Raw genomic sequence first — 27,059 nt, forward strand, 5'->3', positions numbered from 1 at the left:
CAACAGGTCAAGATGAACTGATCCCTGGCAGAGGATTTACATAAATGAGTCTTAACCTCGGGATGTGAATAAAAGAATAAAATGCAATGTTGAGGTCAAAACCTTGGTCCAAGGGCATTTACAGGGCCAAACAGGGTTTCTGTGCTATGCCAGGAATTCCAGGAATCCCACTGATCATTGTATGCTGGCAGGGCACAGGGTGGGGGTTGGGCTCAAGGAAGCTAACCGAAACTCTGCTCTGTCTACTGGCTGAGACTCAGCTCTCCCAAGCCACAGCCTACAAGTGGAGAGCATGGGGAAAAAAAAGCAAGTGGCCACCAGACCCTGCAATAAGACTTTCTACAGTGGGAAAAATGTCTTCTGCTGAAGGTTTTCTTGAATCTTGTTTTAGACAGCTTTGTTAACCCGAGAGGCTTACAGGGGAAAGTGGAAGAAGATGCAAGTCTCTTGAAAGAACCGTTTTGTTTCCTCTTTGAGTCCTGCTTTGTAAAAGGCATCTGCCCCTAATATGTAGATCACTTGGCACAGCACAGGAACTTTAGAGGGGGCGGCTCTTGCTGTTACAGTAAAATCTCGACTCACACAGAGATATTAACGGGGACATAAGAAAATGTAATTCCTGTAGTTGAAGGAACCAGCCAGATGTTATACTAGGCTTTAAAAATAAACAGGCCAGGGACTGGAAAGCTGGCTCAGCAGTAAGTTAAGCGCATATTCCTTCATCAGGGGATGAGAGTTCAGATCCCAATGCTAATATTGGGTGGCTTACAAACACCTGTAACTTTAGCCCCAAGGGATGGAATGCCCTGATTCTGACCTTCAAAGGCACCTGTACACGCATGTGCATGCACACTCGTGTGTATATATAACGCACATAAATTAAATAAGTCTTTAAAGTATCGCAGCCTACCCTGACTGCGAATGGGTGTTGGTGCTGCTGAAGTGAATTGCGAATGGAAGAAAACTATTGTTTTTCTTTGCCCTGGAAGAGAAACAAGTGAGCTGAAGCAAATGGGACAGAATTTGCCTACCTACCACTTGCCCTAGATTTGAGTTGTGAAGTAGCTCCATCACAATCAGAATACACAGGAAGCAGGAGCTAGACGCAATTAAGAATTTTCCATTGAAGTATGAATTGCCTCTACCCTGGGCATGGCATTTTGTTTTAAAAATAAGGCAGGAAGACAAGTGCTAAGTCTACCTCTTTTTCTCTCACCACCCCCGCCAAACCATACCCACATAGTTTGGTTGGTTGGCTTTAACACCTACATAGAGTGCAGTGGGTTTTGGAATCTTTCCTCTTTAACAACCATGCCCTTGTGGGTGGGTGGCTCCTCTGAGAAGAGAGAGACACTGCCTCTTTTGGTTCTGTCTCTGAGCATTTGGCAGAGCTCTTGCTGTAGAAAGGAAGCACTACTAGAAGGAATGAGACTCCATTAGAAAGAAACCATGCTCTTTGTCTGGTTTGGCCAGTAACTGCATAACAATTGATGGGCATTCTGAATTCTTTTGGGGAGGAGTTCTCTAATTGGCCAGTGAATCAGTTAAGACAGAGGGCATCCCCAGCTTTCCTACTTAAACAGTGTACTTTTCTGTGTCATCAAAGGGTCTGTGGGGCTTCCTAAAAGGACTGTCTCTGGCCTACTATCTAAAAGAAGAAGTAGGAAGTATGAGCTCTTTTGGTGAAGCCCATTCCGTCTAGACACCAGTGGAAAGGCTGAGAGGGAAGGCAAAATAATACTAGAGAATTCTCAGTCTTTGTCTGAAAGTTTTCATTTTGTTGCCTAAGAAATCTGCTTTAAAAATCATCTGTTTTCAAATTCAGGAACTTGTGTTCCAGGCTTATTTATTTAAAGACAAACAAAAGGCCAAAACCTGGCACAGGACTTTATTGACACAAGCTTACATCCCTTCCCTAGACTTGTCCCTGGATTTTCCCCAGGAGCAGTGGGGCCACCTCAGGAATTATACTGTGACAGAATTTTAAAAGGCAAGTCTAGTTGGTGCCAAGAAAATTGGAAAGAGACAGGTATGGTGGTGGCAGAGCACCATCCAAGTGCAAATAAGCAGCCTTCTGTTCTGCAAAACACAGGGCAGACTCTCACATGGAAACACTGCCTTCCGGAGCCCCTGGTATGTGGAAAGGAATTTACTCGGGTCCTCTTCAAGTTGGCTGGGAAGCATGCGGGTGTTGGTTAGCACACATTCCTTTCTGACTCATTACCCACTTGCCCAGGCCCCTCCTTCTCAGGATTGTGAGGCCCCTTTTCCAGCTTTCCCAGGGCTGGCATGGAGATTGATTGGATCTTGGCAGTCACCAAAGGAAAGCTGGATGTGCCCTTTGTACTTTTCCTTTTGTGACTGCTCTTTGGCACTTTTTGCCAAGCTCTGTTAAGTGGGAACCACAGAGCAGCCACCAACGCCTGGGCTCTTAGCCGTGATATGGGCATGTTCTGTTCTCAGTCCACATGTATTTACTAATCAGACAGTGAGAAGGTGAACATGATCCAAAATGTCAGTTTGGCTTAAGGATGATTATGAGCTAAATAAATGTTTTTAGGTCTCAGCCTTTTTCCTTTTTCTGAAAGCAGCAGCAGCAGCAGCAGCAGCAGCAGCAGCAGCAGCAGCAGCAGCACATACATTTATTTCCCTTCATGTGAAGATCACACGAACTTCCATTTGGAAATGTGCTGTCACAGTATAGGCTCATTGATGAAAAGCTATTTCCTTCCTTCTTGTCAAGAGGATGCAATATCTGGACTGGGTGGAGACCTAACTTTCCAGTTGGGTTGGGCCAATGACCATGGACTACCCTTAGGAAGGTAGGTACCCCACACTGAAGAGTTGGGTTGAATAGTTATCCCTTTCATTAGAAGCTATAATCTTCCCTGCCCAGAATTCTTAAACCCAGTGCAATTGATTATTAGGCTGTAATCTTACAGCTTTCCAGTAACTTCTCCCTTTTTTCCTTTCTTTGCCATGTAAAGCATGTTTTTCTTAACATGTTGGCAACATTAGGGGCTTCCTTGTCTATTCCTTTCTAGCTCTACCTCTCTACCATGTGGAGAGTTGTCTATTATGTGCCTGACATCGGTACCAGCTTATAGGACTTGGCTTTTCTTTTTTTCCTCCTCCATTCTCCTCCTTTGAGCAGCTGCTAAGGTGTTACAGCTTGCCTGCTGTGGGGAATTTTTCTTCTAAACTGTAATACAATTTTCTTTTTGCCTCCTTTTTTTTTAGTTTATCCTGAAATTCATTTTTAATAATGATGTTAAGAGCCTCAAGCAGGGGATGGGAACCCTAGTTTCTCCTGTATCATCCAGCAGCTATGAAGGACTCCAAAATTCTAGTAACAGGACCATCCCCTAGAAAGCAGATTCACCTAAGGCTATGCTAAATACATGGGAGGAATATTTTTTCTTTTAATGAGAGAATATACTTTCCCTTCTTAGACCTACTCCACCTCCACACGAGTACAATTGCTATAGAGGTTTTGTTAGGTCTGCTTGCCTAAGGTGTAACATATTTCTTTCTTTCTTTCCTTCCTTCCTTTCTTTCCTTCCTTTCCTCCCCCTCCTCTTCCTCCTCCTCTTCTTCCTCTTCCTCCTCCTAGAGTGTTCTTTCAGATGATTGCAATGGAGAGGCAGACTTTTCCAGACATTCTGGCCTTTCTCACTCTCTCCAGGTAGTTCCTTTTCTCCTGAGTCTGGTCTTAAATTCTTTTATTAATTAGATCAAGAACCTGGAGAAGAGCACTTTAATTTCCTTGGTAGTGTGTGGTATCCCAGGTGGAGCACTCCAAAATTTCCAGTAACATAACAGAGCCTCTCTGGTTACCCTGGAGACAGCTTTTAGAACCTGAGATGAGAACCTCTTATCTGTTTAATTACTTGAGCAAACAGCTTTTAGTCACCTTCCCATAACTAACTCTTCCTCAGAAGCCCCAAGCTCCCTTTCTTTCATCTAGCCTAATATGGGAATTAGCCTCTAACGGAAGCCACAAAATGATATTCCAAAGTTCAGTATCTCTGAATCAGAGGAAATTGGAAGGCATCAGGAGCCAAGTGTCTTTTTGACCTTTCTCCTGCCTCCATGTCTCCAGTCTCTGTCACATATTGGCCCCAAAATGGATCACTGAAACCATATTTCCTCTTCTTCATGGTGGGTTATGGAAACTAGAATTCCATTTCATCAAAGCAAGCTGTATAAGCTGGAAGGCCATGCTACCTCTTTTCTTTTGAAGTCCCCTCATTCCAGATGGGTCCTGTCCATAGTTGGAGGGGGATGCTAGAATAAGGGTAAAATCACACTGACAGAGCTTTGGCTCTCCCCTTGGCCTGTTAGTATGACATCCACATGCTTTTGTCTCATCACATTTCCACATGTCTGTTCATTCTGAAACATATAAACAGTTACCCCCAAGGATCTGGGTCTTCAACATGAAGGCTCATGTGCCATCGAAAGCTTGAAGTAAATGTGTTATGCCTTTCTCCTATCAGTCTGTGTTTTGTTGCAGAGGCCTTGACTGTGCAGTAAACTTTACTACAGGCAAAAAAGTGTTCACAGCCACCCCAATGACCCCAAATTCCTCAATTTCATTGCTTCATGGACTCCCATGCACATGTATATAATTTTGTTTGGGGGATTAGTCTTTGATCAGTTTGGTATACAGGCTGCATCAACTGAAGAAGACTTCTAACATAGTTTAGAGGCTTAAAGATTATGGAAGATAAGGCCAACTTCTTCTGTTGGAGTAAAAGATTCAGGTCCCTCTGGGAGTGCAAAACCAGGATGGAAGCCAAGGATGAAGAGGAGTCACAAAAGGGTTTGAGAAAGAGGCACCCTAAGTCTTAACATTTTAGTTTATGGAAAGAGGCTGAGGGAGAGTAATAATGGAGAAATAAAGGTGGTTGTGTGTGTGTGTGTGTGTGTGTGTGTGTGTGTGTGTATGAGTGTTTATGAGTGTATAAGTATGTGAGTATGTGTGAGTATAGTGAGTATATATGAGTGTGCGTATATGTGAGTATATAAGAGTTTGTGTGTGAGTGTGTGTGACTGTGTGAGTGAATGAGTGTATGTGTGAGTGAGTTTGTGTATGAGTGTATGAGTGAGTCAGTGTGTGTATGTGTATGAGTTTTTGTATGTGAATGTTCAAGAGTATGTGTGACTGTATATGAATTTGTATGAGTGTGTGTGTGCCAGAAGTTGATATTGTTGTCTTTGTCAATTGTTCTTCATCTTACTTTTTTAAACGGTCCCTCACTAAACCTGAAGCTCACTGATTCAACTGGATTAGCTAACCATCAAGCCCTAGGTAGCTCCTGTCTCTGTCTTCCCAGCTCTTGGACCCAGGTATGCATCACTGCACCTGTTTTGGTTTTCTCTGTGGGTATCAGGGACTGAACTCATGGTCCTCATGCCTGTACAGCAAGCACTTTACTGACTAAGGCATCTCTCTAGCCCTGTTGCTATTTTTTGAGACATCAACTCATACTGTAGCTTAATATTACTTAAACTCACTCTGTAGTCCAGTCCAGTCTGGCCTCTGGCCTTAGCCTCCTGAGTGTTGAGTTTAGAGCTGTTCACTACCACACGTGCCAGTAATATGGGATTCAGGGCAGATTGAAAAGAAAGAAAATTTAAGGGCACATGGGGGAAGGAAAGAAGCCAGTCACTACGAGATCAGGTAGGCACTGTTCCATGGCTGAGAATTAAGTTTTGACACAATTGACAAAATCAAAACTGTAGGAGCTATAGAGATGACTTAGTGGTTAATGGCACTTGGTGATCTTCCCAAGGACACAGGTTCGATTCCCCCACATGGTAGATCACAAAACTTTGTAATTTCAGTTTCAGAGGATTTGGTACCTCCTTCTGCTTTCTAAAGGCAACAGTGATATACATGGTGAACAGAGATACATCCAAGCAAAACACTCACATATATAAAATAAAATAAAAAATAATTTAAAAGATCAGAACTTTAATAAAGACTGCCTACAGGGTCAATACTCAATTTTCAGAGCAATATCTCAGACAATATGGTTAAAACAGTTAGTGAACCATGCTAAAGGTCAAAATACATATGACCATCAATTTCTCAGCATCTCCCTCTCTCTTCCCTAAATCTGTAAAAAGTGCCAAAGAAATTCTTCAAGATAAGGGGATATAATCTAGCTCCCCCTGCACCTCTCTCTCTGTCTCTTCCCCCCCCACACACATTATTTTACTTTTAATTTTAACTTTTTTGCCTAATTTTGGAAGATTCTATTCGTTAAAAATAATTTTTCAACCCACAAAATCATGTTTTATTATTTATATATATAATTTAACATTTCTGTCCCCTGCTTTTCTCTCCATCCATGTTTAAACCTAAAATTATAATCTTCTCCTTCTCTTCCTCCCCCTTTTCTCTCTCTCCTTCTCTTCCTTTTGAACAGATCTCATTATGTAGCCCAGGCTGCTCTTGAACTCACAGAGATCTGCCTACCTCTGCTTTCAGAGTGCTGTGTTAAAGACATGTGCCGCCATGTCAAGCTCTACTTCTTTTTAAATGAATTCTAACTCTACTTCATACTGAGGTGTCTTGAAATATCCCTTTGGCAGCTCAAGTCAAGATCATGGCCACACCTAAGTAGAATAGGAGTAACTTCTTAGGCTATAGCAGCAGTGAGAGGCTGAGAGATAATATGATTCTTTTCCTATTCTTCAAGTTCCTGATGGTTTCTCCTTAGCTTCCAGGTCTTTATGTTCTGTGTCTGTTTGCAATGGAAAGATGAAATATACTGTCATGCAGGTGGTAGAATCTGAATAGACTACTCCCAAACATAGCACTTTAAATATTGAAGAAAGCGGTACAAGAAAAAGAGTCACTCTCACATGTTTCCCCAGCCTTCTCTCATGTAGCAGATTATAAATAGATGGCACAAAACTTTCATGTGGGAGATACCCTCTGTAGATCCAACTTCACAGAGGCAGTGTCATACTTATTCTCCAAAGTCTAGGGAGCACAGGGAGGAGTCTGAAGAAATGGTTCTCACTAGCTACACATCTCCCTCCACCTTAGGACCTCCCCATGACCTCGCCTTCCTTGCTTAGTTTTAGTAGGTCATGTTCTGTGCTGTGTCATCTGTTTCTGTGACTGTCATTAAATCTAGCATACAAGTGTCTAAATTTGTCTCTTTGAGTCTTCAGTTCTTCAGGAGGACTTTCAGTTCACATGTTTATGTTAATTAAGTTTAAACAAGTTCATAGTTCTTGTGGAGCTAGGATGTATAGAATCCAGGGCCTCATACATACTAGACAAGAACTCTACTACCAAGCTATACCTCAAGTCCAGCTTTTATCTTATCATAGGAGTCTCCACTATAAGCCTGACATATGTAAAAAATATGACGCTTTCCCTTAGCATGTTGTGGGGTTGGAGGGGCAGGTGAGAATACCATTAGTTGGCCCATGCTTTGGTTTTGACTGCTCAGGGGATTTACTGGATTTTTCTTACCCACCCTACTTCTATTAAGCATGGAGTTTTGTACTGTGAACAGAAATTGGAGCTGGCCACAGAGCCTCTTAATCATGTTGCTTATTTATTATTTTTAAAATACTATTTATTTATTTTGGACATGGTGCCCATGTGGAGGTCAGAGGACAACTTTCAGAGTTGGTTCTCTCCTTCTAATCATAGAAACTCTCAGAGTTAAACTCACATTATCAGGCTTGGCAGCAAGTGATTTTAATCACTGAGCCATTGAGCCAGCCTTGTGTTGCTTATTTTGAGATTCAAAGGATGAAATTCATGGTTGCTAATCCAAATTGCACGTAAGACACATTTTTAAAATAAGCTCTAGGTTCTAGGGCTTGGTACCTTGCTGATGTTGTGTCCTGGATTCATTTATTTCATTCTTGTTTGAAAATTCGTTTTTTCCTTTTTACGACAGGGAACTTCTTAGAAAAATTGGATATATACCACTGACTATAAACTTGTGGCAAATTAAAGAAAATACTTCTCCATTAAAAGTCCCATGAAAGAGACTTGGAGACTCTTGTACAGTCAGAGGGTTACATTTATCTATTCTCCCAGTGAAATCAAGTCAAGAGAGCAATCATCAGGATAACCATACTTATTCTTTGAGTTTTCAGTTTATGAGTCAAAAGGGAACTTCATACCAGCTCTATAGAGTATGTGATAAACCACGGTGATGTTAACCATGCTTCCTTGTCTCTTTTACCTACATGACTAAATGGTCTTTCAGCAAAGGGCACCAAGCACACATTTAGGGTTTTGCAATGATTGATATATAGATTGTAATGAAGAGTGCTTTTTTATTTGGTGAAAAATAGGAATAAAGGAGGGACAATATTTCATTTTAAAATTTTGTTTGGGGATGGGGATGGAATACAGGGCTTTGTCTATGCTAAGCACACATTTTAACACTGAGCCATCCATCCCACTAGTCTTTTGTTATTTTGAGATGAACTCTTATAGTATTGCTTTGCTCTACAGACTAGCCCCAAAGCCTAGGTTTAAGTAATCTTCCCACCTTAGTCTTCTGAGTATCTGGGGCAATGTTCACTATATACTACTTATGTGGAATATTTCTTAGGTGTTTGCCAGAATGACCACTTTTTCTATGACCAACTTTAGTTTCTGTGTTTTTTTTTTTAAAGAAAATGTTCAAAATTATCCAATTGTGACTGCAAACTTATTTCCATGCATGATCATTGAAGATTGGGTTGATTTCTCATTCAAAATAAAGTCAGGATGTTTGAAAACTTGAGTATGATCTCCTCTGACATCAACAATTTTCTGTGAAATGTTTGTGTTAACCTGTGGTAATTGATTCTTAAATGTGATAAAAATTTAGAGTTTTCTCTTTTCTGATGGCTGACTGTTTTGCTATCATTCTTACAGCACATGATCTCCAATTCCCACACAATGAGTGCAAATCTTGGGATACGAAGATTTTCCATATAATTCCATTTCTGTTCTGTTGATATTGCACCATGTTGAGGAATAGCAGTATTCAACCTGCTCTCGAGTTTTTTGAGGCTACTTCATATTGTCATTTTTTTTGGTCACACTTCACAGAAGCACAATGGGAAGCTGGAAATACCTGTCTTTTACTCTTCTTTTGTCCTAGGTTTGTCTTCAAGACTCAGATCGTCGTATGTCCTATTGTTAAAAGACTAAGTTATTGCCTTATCTATAGTTTTGAATTTACAAAAGTTTTAAAGATCTCCTGGGGGCTCCGTATAGATTTGCAGTTACTTTCTTTTCCAATTACTTCCAGTTACTAATGTGTTGTAATTGGGATGAAAACAGGATGCATGTATAAATCCCTACACAGAAACGAAAAATACACTCTAATAACCCAGGAGAATCTATCCAGTTCTTACTCTCTGTCCTCTACCTTCCCATCTCGATACCTTTCAGTTCTTAGTGACCATAATGTTGAAAGAGTGAAGACCTAGACTCATGATTTGATCACATAAGTGGGTTTTCTTTGTGGTTGCCTTGATTCTGAAGATGCAGAAGTTGGAGATCAGATAAAGTGGGCTGAAGGGCTGTAAGTTGACTGGGATGACGTTCAGGGGGTGTTTATGCTGGTGAAGCATTTCCTGGGTGCCCTTTGAAACTTTGGGACTCAGTTCTTCACAGCAGGAGCTAACTGCATCCCCCCCTTCCCATTGAACAAACAGATTTGCTACTTTACATGTTTTGCCAGTCCTACACATCACTACTGTATCAAAGCAAAAACCATTGCTCTTATCGAAGTTATACTTTTATTTGATATTAATTAACTAGCCCTTGAGAAACAAAGACATAAAAGTAATGGAGTTTTGTGTACAGATCTACATACATGTTTATGCTGGTGGTACATTTCCTGGGTGCCCTTTGAAACCGTGAGTTTACAGAATAACTTGAGACTCAAGACAAACAAAAGAAAACCACATTCTCAGCTCTTCTGACAACAGGGGCTGGAGAGTGGTGAAGGCATGCTCTCTACCCTTTTAGATTCAATATAAACTCTAAACTGAATTAAATAGACGAAAGAAAAATTAACAAGGGGAAGATACAAGTTTAGTATTTTCAAATGGCTGGCAAGTCACAGTATGAAACTGGAACTTGAAGGAGCTGAAGGGATTTGCATCCCTATAAGAACAATAGTACCAACCAGAGCTCCCAGGGACTAAACTACTACCCAAAGACTACATGGGACAGAGCCATGGCTCCAGTTGCATATGTAACAGAGGATGGCCTTGTTGGGCACTAATGGGAGGAGAATCCCTTGGTCCTGCCAAGGCTGGACCGCCCCAGTGTTGGGGAATGTGGGGGTGGGTGGGAAGGGGGTGGTTGTGTAGGGGGAACACTACTATAGAAGAAGGGGAAGGTGATGGGATAGGGGTCTTATGGCTGGGAAACCAGGAAAAGGAATAACATTTCAAATGTAAATAAAAAAATATCCAATAATAAAAAATAAATCAATAAAGAAGTGTATATGATGAAGGTTTACATCTCATTTTATGGAAGGGTGATACATTTTAAGAAAGTCATGAGTAAATATATGGAGGAAACTAACAGGCGACAAGGACTGAATTATCTGTTTATGCAGACACATCTCCCAGACTGCCCATGTTCAGGGATCAGACTTGCTCTTCCATTCTTCACAGAGGGTAACTTCCTTATGGCTTTTTTTTTTTTTATCTTTTTTTTTTTTTATTAACTTGAGTATTTCTTATATACATTTCGAGTGTTATTCCCTTTCCCGGTTTCCGGGCAAACATCCCCCTCCCCCCTCCCCTTCCTTATGGGTGTTCCCCTCCCAACCCTCCCCCAATTGCCGCCCTCCCCCCATAGACTAGTTCACTGGGGGTTCAGTCTTAGCAGGACCCAGGGCTTCCCCTTCCACTGGTGCTCTTACTAGGATATTCATTGCTACCTATGGGGTCAGAGTCCAGGGTCAGTCCATGTATAGCATTTAGGTAGTGGCTTAGTCCCTGGAAGCTCTGGTTGCTTGGCAATGTTGTACTTTTGGGGTCTCGAGCCCCTTCAAGCTCTTCCAGTTCTTTCTCTGATTCCTTCAATAGGGGACCTATTCTCAGTTCAGTGGTTTGCTGCTGGCATTCGCCTCTATATTTGCTGTATTCTGGCTGTGTCTCTCAGGAGCGATCTACATCCGGCTCCTGTCGGTCTGCACTTCTTTGCTTCATCCATCTTGTCTAATTGGGTGGCTGTATATGTATGGGCCACATGTGGGGCAGGCTCTGAATGGGTGTTCCTTCAGTCTCTGTTTTAATCTTTGCCTCTCCCTTCCCAGCCAAGGGTATTCTTTTTCCTCATTTAAAGAAGGAGTGAAGCATTCACATTTTGATCATCCGTCTTGAGTTTCGTTTGTTCTAGGGATCTAGGGTAATTCAAGCATTTGGGCTAATAGCCACTTATCAATGAGTGCATACCATGTATGTCTTTCTGTGATTGGGTTAGCTCACTCAGGATGATATTTTCCAGTTCCAACCATTTGCCTACGAATTTCATAAACTCGTTGTTTGTGATAGCTGAGTAATATTCCATTGTGTAGATGTACCACAATTTCTGTATCCATTCCTCTGTTGAAGGGCATCTGGGTTCTTTCCATTTTCTGGCTATTATAAATAAGGCTGCGATGAACATAGTGGAGCACGTGTCTCTTTTATATGTTGAGGCATCTTTTGGGTATATGCCCAAGAGAGGTATAGCTGGATCCTCAGGCAGTTCAATGTCCAATTTTCTGAGGAACCTCCAGACTGATTTCCAGAATGGTTTTACCAGTCTGCAATCCCACCAACAATGGAGGAGTGTTCCTCTTTCTCCACATCCTCGCCAGCATCTGCTGTCACCTGAGGTTTTGATCTTAGCCAATCGCACTGGTGTGAGGTGAAATCTCAGGGTTGTTTTGATTTGCATTTCCCTTATGACTAAAGATGTTGAACATTTCTTTAGGTGTTTCTCAGCCATTCGGCATTCCTCAGCTGTGAATTCTTTGTTTAGCTCTGAACCCCATTTTTAATAGGGTTATTTGTTTCCCTGCGGTCTAACTTCTTGAGTTCTTTGTATATTTTGGATATAAGGCCTCTATCTGTTGTAGGATTGGTAAAGATCTTTTCCCAATCTGTTGGTTGCCGATTTGTCCTAACCACAGTGTCCTTTGCCTTACAGAAGCTTTGCAGTTTTATGAGATCCCATTTGTCGATTCTTGATCTTAGAGCATAAGCCATTGGTGTTTTGTTCAGGAAATTTTTTCCAGTGCCCATGTGTTCCAGATGCTTCCCTAGTTTTTCTTCTATTAGTTTGAGTGTGTCTGGTTTGATGTGGAGGTCCTTGATCCACTTGGACTTAAGCTTTGTACAGGGTGATAAGCATGGATCGATCTGCATTCTTCTACATGTTGACCTCCAGTTGAACCAGCACCATTTGCTGAAAATGCTATCTTTTTTCCATTTGATGGTTTTGGCTCCTTTGTCAAAAATCAAGTGACCATAGGTGTGTGGGTTCATTTCTGGGTCTTCAATTCTATTCCATTGGTCTATCTGTCTGTCTCTGTACCAATACCATGCAGTTTTTATCACTATTGCTCTGTAATACTGCTTGAGTTCAGGGATAGTGATTCCCCCTGAAGTCCTTTTATTGTTGAGGATAGCTTTAGCTATCCTGGGTTTTTTGTTATTCCAGATGAATTTGCAAATTGTTCTGTCTAACTCTTTGAAGAATTGGATTGGTATTTTGATGGGGATTGCATTGAATCTGTAGATTGCTTTTGGTAAAATGGCAATTTTTACTATATTAATCCTGCCAATCCATGAGCATGGGAGATCTTTCCATCTTCTGAGGTCTTCTTCAATTTCTTTCCTCAGTGTCTTGAAGTTCTTATTGTACAGATCTTTTACTTGCTTGGTTAAAGTCACACCGAGGTACTTTATATTATTTGGGTCTATTATGAAGGGTGTCGTTTCCCTAATTTCTTTCTCGGCTTGTTTCTCTTTTGTATAGAGGAAGGCAACTGATTTATTTGAGTTAATTTTATACCCAGCCACTTTGCTGAAGTTTTTTATCAGCTTTAGTAGTTCTCTGGTGGAACTTTTGGGATCACTTAAATATACTATCATGTCATCTGCAAATAGTGATATTTTGACCTCTTCTTTTCCGATCTGTATCCCTTTGATCTCCTTTTGTTGTCTGATTGCTCTGGCTAGAACTTCAAGAACTATATTGAATAAGTAGGGAGAGAGTGGGCAGCCTTGTCTAGTCCCTGATTTTAGTGGGATTGCTTCAAGTTTCTCTCCATTTAGTTTAATGTTAGCAACTGGTTTGCTGTATATGGCTTTTACTATGTTTAGGTATGGGCCTTGAATTCCTATTCTTTCCAGGACTTTTATCATGAAGGAGGGTTGAATTTTGTCAAATGCTTTCTGAGCATCTAATGAAATGATCATGTGGTTCTGTTCTTTCAGTTTGTTTATATAATGAATCACGTTGATGGTTTTCCGTATATTAAACCATCCCTGCATGCCTGGGATGAAGCCTACTTGATCATGGTGGATGATTGTTTTGATGTGCTCTTGAATTCGGTTTGCCAGAATTTTATTGAATATTTTTGCGTCGATATTCATAAGGGAAATTCGTCTGAAGTTCTCTTTCTTTGTTGTGTCTTTGTGTGGTTTAGGTATAAGAGTAATTGTGGCTTCGTAGAAGGAATTCGGTAGGGCTCCATCTGTTTCAATTTTGTGGAATAGTTTGGATAATATTGGTATGAGGTCTTCTATGAAGGTTTGATAGAATTCTGCACTAAACCCGTCTGGACCTGGGCTCTTTTTGGTTGGGAGACCTTTAATGACTGCTTCTATTTCCTTAGGAGTTATGGGGTTGTTTAACTGGTTTATCTGTTCCTGATTTAACTTCGATACCTGGTATCTGTCTAGGAAATTGTCCATTTCCTGAAGATTTTCAAATTTTGTTGAATATAGGTTTTTATAGTAAGATCTGATGATTTTTTGAATTTCCTCCGAATCTGTAGTTATGTCTCCCTTTTCATTTCTGATTTTGTTAATTTGGACACACTCTCTGTGTCCTCTCGTTAGTCTGGCTAAGGGTTTATCTATCTTGTTGATTTTCTCAAAGAACCAACTTTTGGTTCTGTTGATTCTTTCTATGGTCCTTTTTGTTTCTACTTGGTTGATTTCAGCTCTGAGTTTGATTATTTCCTGCCTTCTACTCCTCCTGGGTGTATTTGCTTCTTTTTGTTCTAGAGCTTTTAGGTGTGCTGTCAAGCTGCGGACATATGCTCTTTCCTGTTTCTTTCTGCAGGCACTCAGTGCTATGAGTTTTCCTCTTAGCACAGCTTTCATTGTGTCCCATAAGTTTGAGTATGTTGTATCTTCATTTTCATTAAATTCTAAAAAGTTTTTAATTTCTTTCTTTATTTCTTCCTTGACCAGGTTATCATTGAGTAGAGCATGGTTCAATTTCCACGTATATGTGGGCATTCTTCCCTTATTGTTATTGAAGACCAGTTTTAGGCCGTGGTGGTCCGATAGCACGCATGGGATTATTTCTATCTTTCTGTACCTGTTGAGGCCCGTTTTTTGACCAATTATATGGTCAATTTTGGAGAAAGTACCATGAGGAGCTGAGAAGAAGGTATATCCTTTTGCTTTAGGATAGAATGTTCTATAAATATCCGTTAAGTCCATTTGGCTCATGACTTCTCTTAGTCTGTCTACATCACTGTTTAATTTCTGTTTCCATGATCTGTCCATTGATGAGAGTGGGGTGTTGAAATCTCCCACTATTATTGTGTGAGGTGCAATGTGTGTTTTGAGCTTTAGTAAGGTTTCTTTTACGTATGTAGGTGCCCTTGTATTTGGGGCATAGATATTTAGGATTGAGAGTTCATCTTGGTTGATTTTTCCTTTGATGAATATGAAGTGTCCTTCCTTATCTTTTTTGATGACTTTTAGTTGGAAATTGATTTTATTTGATATTCGAATGGCTACTCCAACTTGCTTCTTCTGACCATTTGCTTGGAAAGTTGTTTTCCAGCCTTTCACTCTGAGGAAGTGTCTGTCTTTGTCTCTGAGGTGTGTTTCCTGTAGGCAGCAGAATGCAGGGTCCTAGTTGCGTATCCAGTTTGTTAATCTATGTCTTTTTATTGGGGAGTTGAGGCCATTGATATTGAGAGATATTAAGGAATAGTGATTATTGCTTCCCGTTATATTCATATTTAGATGTGAGGTTATGTTTTTTGTGCTTTCATTCTCTTTGTTTTGTTGCCAAGACGATTAGTTTCTTGCTTCTTCTAGGGTATAGCTTGCCTCCTTATGTTGGGCTTTACCATTTATTATCCTTTGTAGTGCTGGATTTGTAGAAAGATATTGTGTAAATTTGGTTTTGTCATGGAATATCTTGGTTTCTCCATCAATGTTAATTGAGAGTTTTGCTGGTACAGTAACCTGGGCTGGCATTTGTGTTCTCTTAGGGTCTGTATAACATCAGTCCAGGATCTTCTGGCCTTCATAGTTTCTGGCGAGAAGTCTGGTGTGATTCTGATAGGTTTCCCTTTATATGTTACTTGACCTTTTTCCCTTACTGCTTTTAATATTCTTTCTTTATTTTGTGCGTTTGGTGTTTTGACAATTATGTGACGGGAGGTGTTTCTTTTCTGGTCCAATCTATTTGGAGTTCTGTAGGCTTCTTGTATGTCTATGGGTATCTCTTTTTTTAGGTTAGGGAAGTTTTCTTCTATGATTTTGTTGAAGATATTTACTGGTCCTTTGAGCTGGGAGTCTTCACTCTCTTCTATACCTATTATCCTTAGGTTTGATCTTCTCATTGAGTCCTGGATTTCCTGTATGTTTTGGACCAGTAGCTTTTTCCGCTTTACATTATCTTTGACAGTTGAGTCAATGATTTCTATGGAATCTTCTGCTCCTGAGATTCTCTCTTCCATCTCTTGTATTCTGTTGGTGAAGTTTGTATCTACAGCTCCTTGTCTCTTCTTTTGGTTTTCTATATCCAGGGTTGTTTCCCTGTGTTCTTTCTTGATTGCTTCTATTTCCATTTTTAATTCCTTCAACTGTTTGATTGTGTTTTCCTGGAATTCTTTCAGGGATTTTTGTGATTCCTCTCTGTAGGCTTTTACTTGTTTATTAATGTTTTCCTGTGCTTCCCTAAGTGTGTTCATGTCTTTCTTGAAGTCCTCCAGCATCATGATCAAATATGATTTTGAAACTAGATCTTTCTTTTCTGGTGTGTTTGGATATTCCATGTTTGTTTTGGTGGGAGAATTGGGCTCCGATGATGGCATGTAGTCTTGGTTTCTGTTGCTTGGGTTCCTGCGCTTGCCTCTCGCCATCAGATTATCTCTAGTGTTACCTTGTTCTGCTATTTCTGACAGTGGCTAGACTGTCCTATAAGCCTGTGTGTCAGGAGTGCTGTAGACCTGTTTTCCTCTCTTTCAGTCAGTTATGGGGACAGAGTGTTCTGCTTTCGGGTGTGTAGTTTTTCCTCTCTACAGGTCTTCAGCCGTTCCTGTGGGCCTGTGTCTTGAGTTCACCAGGCAGCTTTCTTGCAGCAGAAAATTTGGTCTTACCTGTGGTCCCGAGGCTCAGGTTCGCTCGTGGGGTGCTGGCCAGGGGCTCTCTGCAGCGGCAGCAACCAGGAAGACCTGTGCCGCCCCTTCCGGGAGCTTCAGTGCACCAGGGTTCCAGATGGTCTTTGGCTTTTTCCTCTGGCGTCCGAGATGTGTGTGCAGGGAGCAGTCTCTTCTGGTTTCCCAGGCTTGTCTGCCTCTCTGAAGGTTTAGCTCTCCCTCCCACTGGATTTGGGTGCAGAGAACTGTTTATCCGGTCTGTTTCCTTCAGGGTCCAGCGGTGTCTCTGGCAGGGGTCCTGCCGCTCCTGGGCCCTCCCCCACGGGAGCCCAGTGGCCTTATACAGTTTCCTCTTGGGCCAGGGATGTGGGCAGGGGTGAGCAGTGTTGGTGGTCTCTTCCGCTCTGCAGCCTCAGGAGTGCCCACCTGACCAGGCGGTTGGGTCTCTCTCTCACCGGGTCTGGGAGCAGAGAGCTGCTGCGGGCCGGGATCCGCGGGTGTGGGACTTCCGGTAAACACAGAACGTGCCCGGTCCTAGAGAAATTCTGCTTCCGTGTGTCCCAAGCTCACCAGGCAGCTTTCTTGCAGCAGAAAATTTGGTCTTACCTGTGGTCCCGAGGCTCAGGTTCGCTCGTGGGGTGCTGCCCAGGGCCCTTATGGCTTTTTAATGATGTAATCTTAGACAGATGAATGAATCACAAAATCTTTGCTTACATCTATTGATGTTCAATTGTTCTTAGCTCAAAATAATCTTTATGCTAGTATGGCATATTTAGGGTTCACATATTCTAATCCTAGCCACTATTATTTTAGTCTAGTTTATTTGAGAGTTTGATTTTAGTTTAGTTGTTTGGATGTTGGGTGAGATGTTGGGCAGGTTTCCACTCTAAAATAACCAACATAAGCTGGTTTGTATTTGATGGATGAGGACTCTATTTCTCAGGTTCCATTTAGAGGATATTCTTCAAAGTCTACACACTTGCGTTCATTTAGCCCCCTTAACCACAGGCTTTTCACTTAATCCAAATTAGTTTTTTAAGACACAGCAATGGAAGTGTTTATTGTGTGTAAAGTGCTAAGAACATGGATATGTGCTTTTTGATATTATGCATTGAAATCAATCTTTCAAAAGTGATCACTTTGGTATTTCCTATAAAGGCACCTTTGACACACACACACACACCCCCATTCTTATCTTAGGATGTGACAAGAGGTAGAGCAAGAATGGCTGTGGTTCCTACTATCCAAAGAGTTCTGGTTTGTTTTTACTTCATTATTATTTTTTTAATCGCTTGCTTTGGTCTGCAATGCAGTCAGCATGCACACATTCTCAGGAGCAAATTCAAACAATACAGCATAATTGGACTACACCAATGATAGTGATAACCTTGACTCTGCTCTAGTCTGTGAAGCAGTACTTTATTCAGACACCGTTGCTCTTTAAAGGGCCCCTATGATTCATTTCATAAGTGACCCCAACAACACCCATGACTAACTCTTCCTGGCTGCAGCTGGTGATTATTACCTTTGTGTTTACTTAATTTCTGATAAGCCTCCAGATCTTTTGTGTTCAACAGACATCTATTCAGTTCTAAAAACATTAAATATGGACTCTGCTCAGGTCTTCAGGTGGGCTCAAAGATAAAGGTATATATCAGCTCTCACCTTGCAGATATTCAACATCTAGTGCCAAGCTGCTTCTATATCATTTTCTCAAAATCCATTTCCCATAGGTCCCTTTGGGTCTCAGATTTCTGCTTTGTCACTGAGATCCTAGTAAAACCCTTAAGAGACCTCACAGATGTCTTTATAATTCTGCATTGCTCTCCTAGGTCTCTGTCTTTATGTCTACGGGGGAATGTGTGTTGCAGCAGGTGCTTTGAGCTTACTCCTGTTTAATCCTCACAACCCCTATGAAGTGGGTTCAGATAAGACTAAAGCTAAAAATCCAAGGAACTTGGCTAAGTTCACTTAAGTAGTAGCAGAACAACTCTTGGCCTGATCCAGTTCAACTCCAGAATCTTTGTACTGTTTTAAGAATTAAAGCTTGGTACCCATGAGTTATAGCTGTCGACAGGTGGGTGACATGTAAGCAAATATGTGTTTATCTGTGCATATTTGAAGACAATCACTTCTGTTTCTACTGCCTCATGATTCATTAACAATGGAGCTTTAAAAATATTTCCCCCTTCTCAAGGTGTACCAAGCTACTAGCCTGAGTACTGAACATATTTCCCATGAGGTCCAGCCATCTGTTGATTATATAGGGCCCCATGCCAGAGCCCACACAGTGGATATTGAGCATGGGCCAGAACACTAGAAACTCAGCAAAAGCTTTTATAGAGAAAGAGCTTCCGGATCTGTATGAACAGGTTTTGTTTGCCTTGTTTCTGTTTTGAGAACCAAATGCTGCCTGCTCTAACAACTAAGGTGAAATCAATAAGAGGGCTATTTCACGGATGGGGACATCAGTGTTAGCTGTGTGGTTAATCCATAACAACTGCCACCTGTGACCCTATATGGAGCCTTGAATCCTGTAAATACAAATGAATTTTTCAATCCACTTTGCATTTAAAATTGCCCAGATCTGGAAGGAATTGGTGGTTACCATGGTAGCCAGCTTACATAGCATAAAAGTGGTTAATGTATTTTCTTTTCATGGGTTTCAATTAATAACTTGTGAGGAATGTCTACAGACACTGAATATGCTGAGATCCATGAACCAGGAATGGAGGACATAATCTCTGTCTTAACTCTGAAAGGCTAAATCAAGGACTGGCCTGATTATTCAGAGGTCCTGGAAGATCCCTGGACCACTACATATTTCTGGTATAATGAAGGTTATGAGGTAACTAGATCTGGCAACTACCATCATCTTTCTGAGGAATACAAACCTGCTATGTAACCTACCATGTATTCAAGAGTACTAACAAATACTCAGCAAGGCCCAGTGTTGAAAGAAACAATGCTTATTTTTCTATTAAAAGGCTACTTGCCAGTCATGGTGACCTGCACCTACCGCCCCAGTAGTTGGTGGATGAAGGCAGGAGGAACAGGAATTGACAGTCACCTTCACCTACATAGCAAGTTCCAGACCAGCGTGGACTACATGCAACACTTTCTCAAAAACCAAGCAAACAATTAAGTGAAAACTTAAAAACCTGCTCTTGAAGTAAGATGTCTCATATATTTGGTTTCTTTGTGCTTCCTTTATTGCTTTCTTTTATTGTAGAAAGAGAATATTTTTCCTTCTATTATTAATCCATAGTAGTTGTATAAAACAATGAATTTCATGGTGACTTTTTCATGCACAGACACGTCATATTTCAATGTTGTGTGGTCCCATTGCCCTTCTTTACTCTTTTCTCCACAGGCACCAATGTACAAGTAAACATACCTACATATAAACACGTACATAATGTAAAAGTAATAAAAATACATCTTACTGCTACATAGTGCTATATGTATTTCTTTTCAAAACTCAAAAGCTAAAGAGGAAAGAATATAAAGAAAACTAGGCATAGTGGTGCATGCCTTTAATGGCAGAATCTGAGAGACAGAGGCAAGGAACTCTGTGAGTTCAAGACTGTGTCTAGTTAACATAGCAGGTTCTAATCCAGGTAGGGATAATAGTGAGACTTTAACTCAAAAATGAATATAAAACAATACAAGAGCAAGATAATCAAATAAAGGAATTAAAGTAGTAAGTTGTAAAATACCCACTTACAGTAAGGGAGAGATCAGAAGAGAAGAATGGGAAAACAGAATTGTCACTATTTCTCTGGTAGTGTTTTTGGTCACTTTTAATTTTGAAAGAAAAATTTCCTGCATACAAATTTTTTTTGGTCAACAAATGTTCTTCTCTCTGTACTTTGAGTGTGTCAGTTCCCTGTATTTTGTTCTCTGCTAATTTTGAAAAGGATTCAGTTATTTGCCTCATTATGATTCCCTTATACCTCACCAGTCATTTTTCTTTTGTGCCTTCAAGACCCTTTGTCCTCTAATTATTGTCTCTGATGTGTCTGGCTGTGAATTACTACTTACCTACTCAGAGTACATTGAGCTTCTTAACCTACTCAGAGTATATTGAGCTTCTTGAAAGAGTTTTGCAATTGAAAACTGGATATTTTTCATAAAATTTTGGAAAATTTCAGGTATTGTTTTACGTATTTGGTCTGTCTGACCTTGTCTTCTTTTTTGAGCACTCCTATTATTCAAATGCTGGTATGCCTTGTGCTGGAACACACATCCTCATTCTTACTGCTTTCTGTTTTGCAGATGGTGTGATCGCTTTTGATCTCTGTTCCAGCTTCTGGAGAATTCTTTCTCACAGCTTAACTATACTTTTGAGCAGCTCTAGTCACCCTTTTCACTTTAGCTAATATCTTTTTTCAATGTGAATGTCTTCCTTTTACTTCTTTGAAACTTTATCTTCTTACTAATTATCTTTATTTTATGAGCTATTATTATATGCAGGTTCCATATTCACAGATTCATCCAGTCATGGATTGAAAATATTTGGAAAAAAGAAGCCCCCTGGGTTAGTCATGGTTCTTTAGAGTAACAAAATTTAGAGAATGAATCCCTATCTATGTATCTATGTATCTATGTATCTATGTATCTATCTATATATCTGTCTGTCTGTCTGTCTGTCTTTCAAGTACTTATGAATAGAAGGTCTAAGAATCTGACAGTTTTTCAGTCCATGAGACTGGATGTCTCAGCTGATATTCCATATATGCTAGAGTTCTGAAGAAGTACACTCTAATGCCAGTGAAGAAACAGACTTGCTAGGGTGGTGAGAGGAAGCAGGCAAAGAATAGAGGCTTCCCTTTTCTATGTCCTTGTGTCAACTTCCAGCAGAAGGCTTAACCCAGAATAGAGGTGAGATTTCCTAGCTCAAAAGATCTGGATTAAAGGTGTGCCTTTCTATCTCAAAGACTGAGATTAGAAGCAGATTTTCCATTTTAAATTAAACAAAATCCCTCATAGGTATGCCCTCAATTTTAGGGTTTTAGTTTAATTCCAGATGTAGCCAAGTTGACAACCAATCATAACCATCACAGAGTCTATTCCTTATAAACTTGACACATAATCATATCTTCTTATGTTGTGATTAATTTCCAAATGGAAACAATAATTGGGTCATAATAACATGCAAACACATGTAAACATGATATAACTATGCCATGTATAATTGGAAATGTGTTATATATTTAACCAGGTAATAATTATGCCAAAATATAACCATATCCCCTCCTCAACACCACAAATACATTATAAATTTAGTCTAGGTAGTTGTAGTGATTTGCATAGGAATGACCCCCATAGGCGCATATATTTGAATGTGTGGTCATTAGGGAATTGTGCTCCTTGTGAGGGATCAGGAAGCATGGCCTTGTTGGGGTAGGGGGTGTCTTGTTGGAGAAAATGTCATTAGGGTAGACTTTGGGATTTCAGAAGCCCAAGTCAGGTCCAGTGGTGTGCTCCTGTTCTTTGTGTTGCCTGTGGATCCAGATGCCAAACTCTCAGCATCTCTAGCACCATGTCTGCCTGCATGACACCATGCTTCCTGAAATGATAACAATGGACTAAACGTCTGAAACTATAAGCCAGCCCCAATTAAATGCTTTCTTCACAGGAGTAGAAAACTAAGTAGCAATGTCTCTTGAGGGACATTCTTTTAGTATCTCAGACTTAAATATGATAACCATTCATATTCTCTTAATTGGTATTATATCAAACTGATCAATAAATTGAGTAAAGAAAACACATTTGTATAGATGCATTATATAAAATAGAACATAAACATTCATGCCAATTATAATTCTCATTTTTGCAACTGGTGTGACTGTAACTGGTATTTATAAGTACCTTTCTCTACTGCCCATTCTGTATTTCCTCCACCCTTGGCAAGAACCTCAGCTTTTTTCCTGGAGGAGTGACTCATACCTTCATTCCTGAAGGGTCTTTGCCCTTTGTCATCCTTCCTGGATTCGACTGTTGTAGTTTCTCACTGACTTTAATCCCAGGACAAGGTAGCACCAAAAGACACCCTAAAGGATCTCCTACAATCCAGACATAAACTTCCTTACCTCTGTTGTGGAGAAACAAACCAATTTCCCCATGGTAACCTGGACTAATCACTCCTCCTAATGTTATTTCCTTCTTAGTTTGTTGGCTTAAGGGTATCAGAATCCAGAGTGGCCAGAGGGAAGTCTGAGCTTCCAGTTCAATGGAATGTTTGTTGTGGCTCCTGGCTGGAACCAAAACTTCTAGACCATCATAACATAAGGTCATGGGAATATTGTGAAAATTTTTTCCTAGTGGGTCACTAGGGGTCATACTGAGTGGAACTATTTGCTTTTCTATTCCTTGATTCTTACACCCATGAATCCTGGCTATGGGAGAAGCTGCACCGTATATTAAACACTTATTCAAAGCATATATTGCTTTCTGAAGAACCCTGTTGCCTCCAGGCTGCTGCCACCTAGTTGACACTGTAACTGTGTCTTCAAAAGTCCATTCCATCTTTCTATCAGGCTGGCTGCTTCAGGATGGTGGGGGAACATGGTAAGACCAGTGGATTCCATGATTATGGACTTATTGTTAAGTATCCTTCTTGTGAAGTTAGTTCCTTGGTCAGGAGCAGTTCTATATGGAATACCATGATGGTGGATAAGGCATTTTGTAAGTACATGTATGATGGTATTGGCAGAAGCATTACATGCAAGAAAGGCAAATCCATAACTAGAATAAGTATCCATTTCAGTAAGGACAAAGCATTGTCCTTTTCACAGACAAAGTGGTCTAAAGTTGTCAACTAGCCACCAGATCACTGACTTGTCATCCAAGGGAATGGTGCCATATCTGGGACTCTGTGTTGGTCTCTGCTGTTGGCAGATCTGGCATTCAACAGCATCCGTAGCCAGGTTAGCCTTGATGAGTGGAAGTCCGTGTTGTTGAGCCCATGCATAATCCTCATTATCTGCCACTATGGCTACTTTGTTTATGGGTTTGTTGAGCAGTGACAGGAATGGTTGCAGAAAGAGGTTAATGTCCACAGAATGGGTCATTCTCTACTTGATTATTGAACTCCTTCTCAACTGAAGCCACCTTTTGATGAGCATTTACATGGAACACAGGTATATTCCCTTCTTCCCTATGTGTCTTTCTCCTCAGTTTTCCAATCATGCTATTTTCAAGTCTCTTCAAGCTAGCCAATCAATTGTCTATAGCTTATGAATAAGTGAACACTCTGACATCTGATCTTTTCTCCTTTCTAACAAACTGTATGAACAGGTATACTTCCTGAAGATTTATCTCCTGTGAAGATTTCCCTTTGCCTATCTTTCATGGTTCTCTCAAAAAGTTGTTTTAATGCTACAGTTGTCCACTTCTGTGTGTTGCCTGCATAACATACAGAACCACAAATAAACAGGTTTTCTTCTCTCCCTCAGTCAACCAATCTTATGGCAGCAGGTGGCATTGTAATGGGAGTGTCTCAGTTAGGGTTTTATTGCTGTGAACAGATACCTTGACCAATGTAAGTTTTATAAAGGACAATATTTGATTGGGGCTGGCTTACAGGTTCAGAGGTTCAGTCCATAATCATCAAGGCAGGAGCATGGCAACATCACAGCATCCAGGCAGGCATGATGCAGGAGGAGCTGAGTTCTACATCTTCACCCAGAGGAAGCCAGGAAAAGACTGAGCATCCCCAGGCAGCTAGAAGGAGGGTTTCCAAGCCCACCCCCACAGTGACACACTTCCTCCAACAAGGCCACATCTTCTAATAATGCCACTCCTTGGGCCAAGCATATTCAAATCATCACAGGGAGTAAAAACCATAGGCATTTTGGAAACTTCATGTAACACCAGGCCTGATCGCTTCAATTTGATAATAGATTGCTGCTGTGCACATGCTACTTTCTGATATGGTGGGTCAGATAATGCCCAGCTCATGATGGGCAGTTCAGGTTGCACAGTAACTTGGTAACCTATTCTTAAACATTCAGTTTCAACTAAGGCTCAATAGAAACCCAATAACTGTCTTTCAGAGGGAGAATAATTGTCTCCAGAAGTCGGTAGAGCCTTGCTCCAAAATCTCAAAGATCTCCTCTGTGATTGACTTATAAATGCCCGCCAAAGCCTTCAAACAGCATCACTATCTGCCATTGACACCTAAAGTACCAGCAGCTCCACAGGATCATATGGTTGATGTGCTAGAACAGTTTGAACATTAGCCTGGATCTGTTGAAGAGCCTTCACCTATTTCAGACCTCACTCAAAGCTAGCAGCTTTCTGAGTTACTTGGTTATATGGGCTAGAGTAACACACCCAAGCAAGGAATGGGTTGTTTCCAGAATCCAAATAAGTCTACTAAATGTTATGCTTCCTTCTTGGAGGTGGGAGGGGCCAGGTAATATAACTTACCCTTCACCTTAGAAGGAATATCTCTGCATGCCCCACACCACTGGCCTCCTATGAATTTCACTGACGTAAACAATCCTTACACTTTGCTTGGCTTTATTTCCCATCCTCTAACATAATATGTATAACCAATGAGTTAAAATTGTTGCTGCCTCCTGCTCACTCGGTCCAATCAACATAATAATAGTGAACCAATGTGATGTTCTGTTGAAGAGGGAGACTAGATCCTTTTTAACTATGTTAAGACTCCAGGCTGGAGAGTTAATATATTCTTGAAGTAAAACTGAAAATGTAGGGTTCTGGCCTTGCCAACTGAAAGACAATTGCTTCTGGTGGTCCTTTATGGACAGGTACTGAGAAAAAGGCATTTTCTAGATCAATAGTTCCATACCATGTACCAGAAGATGCATTAACCTACTCAACTTAGGATAACACATGTGATACAGCAGCTGCAATTGGAGTTACTAGCTGATTGAGTTTTTGATAGTCAACTGTCATTCTTATCAGTTTCCATCTTCTGCACTGGCCAGATAAAAGAGGTAAAGGAAGACGTTGAAACCATCACCTCTGCATCTTTCACATCCTTACTGGTGACACTAATTTCTGTAGTACCTCCAGAGATGCAATACTGGTTTTGCTTATTACCTGTTTCACTGGCACAGGCAACTCTAAAGGTCCTTTTTTAGCCTTTCCAAGCATAATAGCCCTCATTCCAGAAGTCAGGGAACCAATGTGAGAATTCTGCCAACTTCTCAGTGTAGCTATCCCAATTATACATTCTAGAACTAGGGAAATAATCACAGGATGAGTTTGGGGACCCACTGTACCTACTGGGAGTCAGAATTCAACCAAAACTCCATTAATAACCTCACCTCCATAAGCCCCTACTTTAAGTGGAAGGTCACAATGTTTCTTTAGATCTCTGAAAGTCAGTGTTGATTCATAACTAGTATCCAATATCCAAAGTTTGACTGTTACCTTTTCCCCAATGCAGAGTTACCATTATAAAAGACCATAGTCCTAGGGAAGAATGGGAGATAGGGAAGGGGGAAGCTAATAGTAAAACTTTTAGGAAATTATCAAGGTCCTTCCTCAAGGAAACCGGGCTATACCTTCATTTAAAAGGTTCTGGGTCTGCAAACTGGCTCAAGTCTGGACATTGAATCACAAGCCAGGATTCCCTTTTGCCATGATCCAATGTAGCCTTTCTTTCATTTTTTCCCCTTTTTCTGCTTATACAGATCAAACGAAATTTCACATTGCAGGCTGGAGTGATAGCTCAGTGATTAAGAGCACTGACTGCTCTTCCAGAGGTCCTGAGTTCAATTCCCAGCAACCACATGGTGGCTCACAACCATATGTAATGGGATCCGATGCCCTCTTCTGGTGTGTCTGAAGACAGCTACTGTGTACTCATATAAATAAATCTTTAAAAAACAATTCATGTGGCTTATTCTCTTTTTCATGCCTGAAAACACTGAACTTTCATAATATCCATGCCACTATAAAATCCACTTTACCTGTGCTTCTGGTTACAGGTCAGGCAAATATGAACGTTGTTTTATCTATGCTGTTCTTTAAGATAACAATAACCATCTTGCCTTTGCTGATTCAGTGCTGCCACTTGGCCCCTACCTCCCTCGGGGTCCACTTTAAACCCATTGCCTTTAATTCATCCAACCCAGCAGCAGCAGCCCCAACCTTAAGGTCTGGCACAAGGAGAAGGGCAACAACAAAGCACTTCAAATGGGCTAGTGGCCCTCTCACCATTTTACTTCTTGAAAAGATTAGTGAAGGGCATGTCTTCTGGGCTTTCTCATTGTGGAGGATTAGCTTTTGCACAGGGTACCCAATATAGCATACCAATGTCGTGAGCTTTAAAATCCCTTCATCAGTACTAAGCCAAGGGATGTCAGGCATCTCCAAGTTCTTTTCAGAATTCTATCATCTTTTGATAAATGATTCAGCCAACCATTTAAACAAAATGTTGACTCCCTTAAAAAA

Source organism: Rattus norvegicus, chromosome X, assembly GCF_021556685.1.
Source record: "Rattus norvegicus strain SHRSP/BbbUtx chromosome X, alternate assembly SHRSP_T2T, whole genome shotgun sequence".
NCBI lineage: Eukaryota > Metazoa > Chordata > Mammalia > Rodentia > Muridae > Rattus > Rattus norvegicus.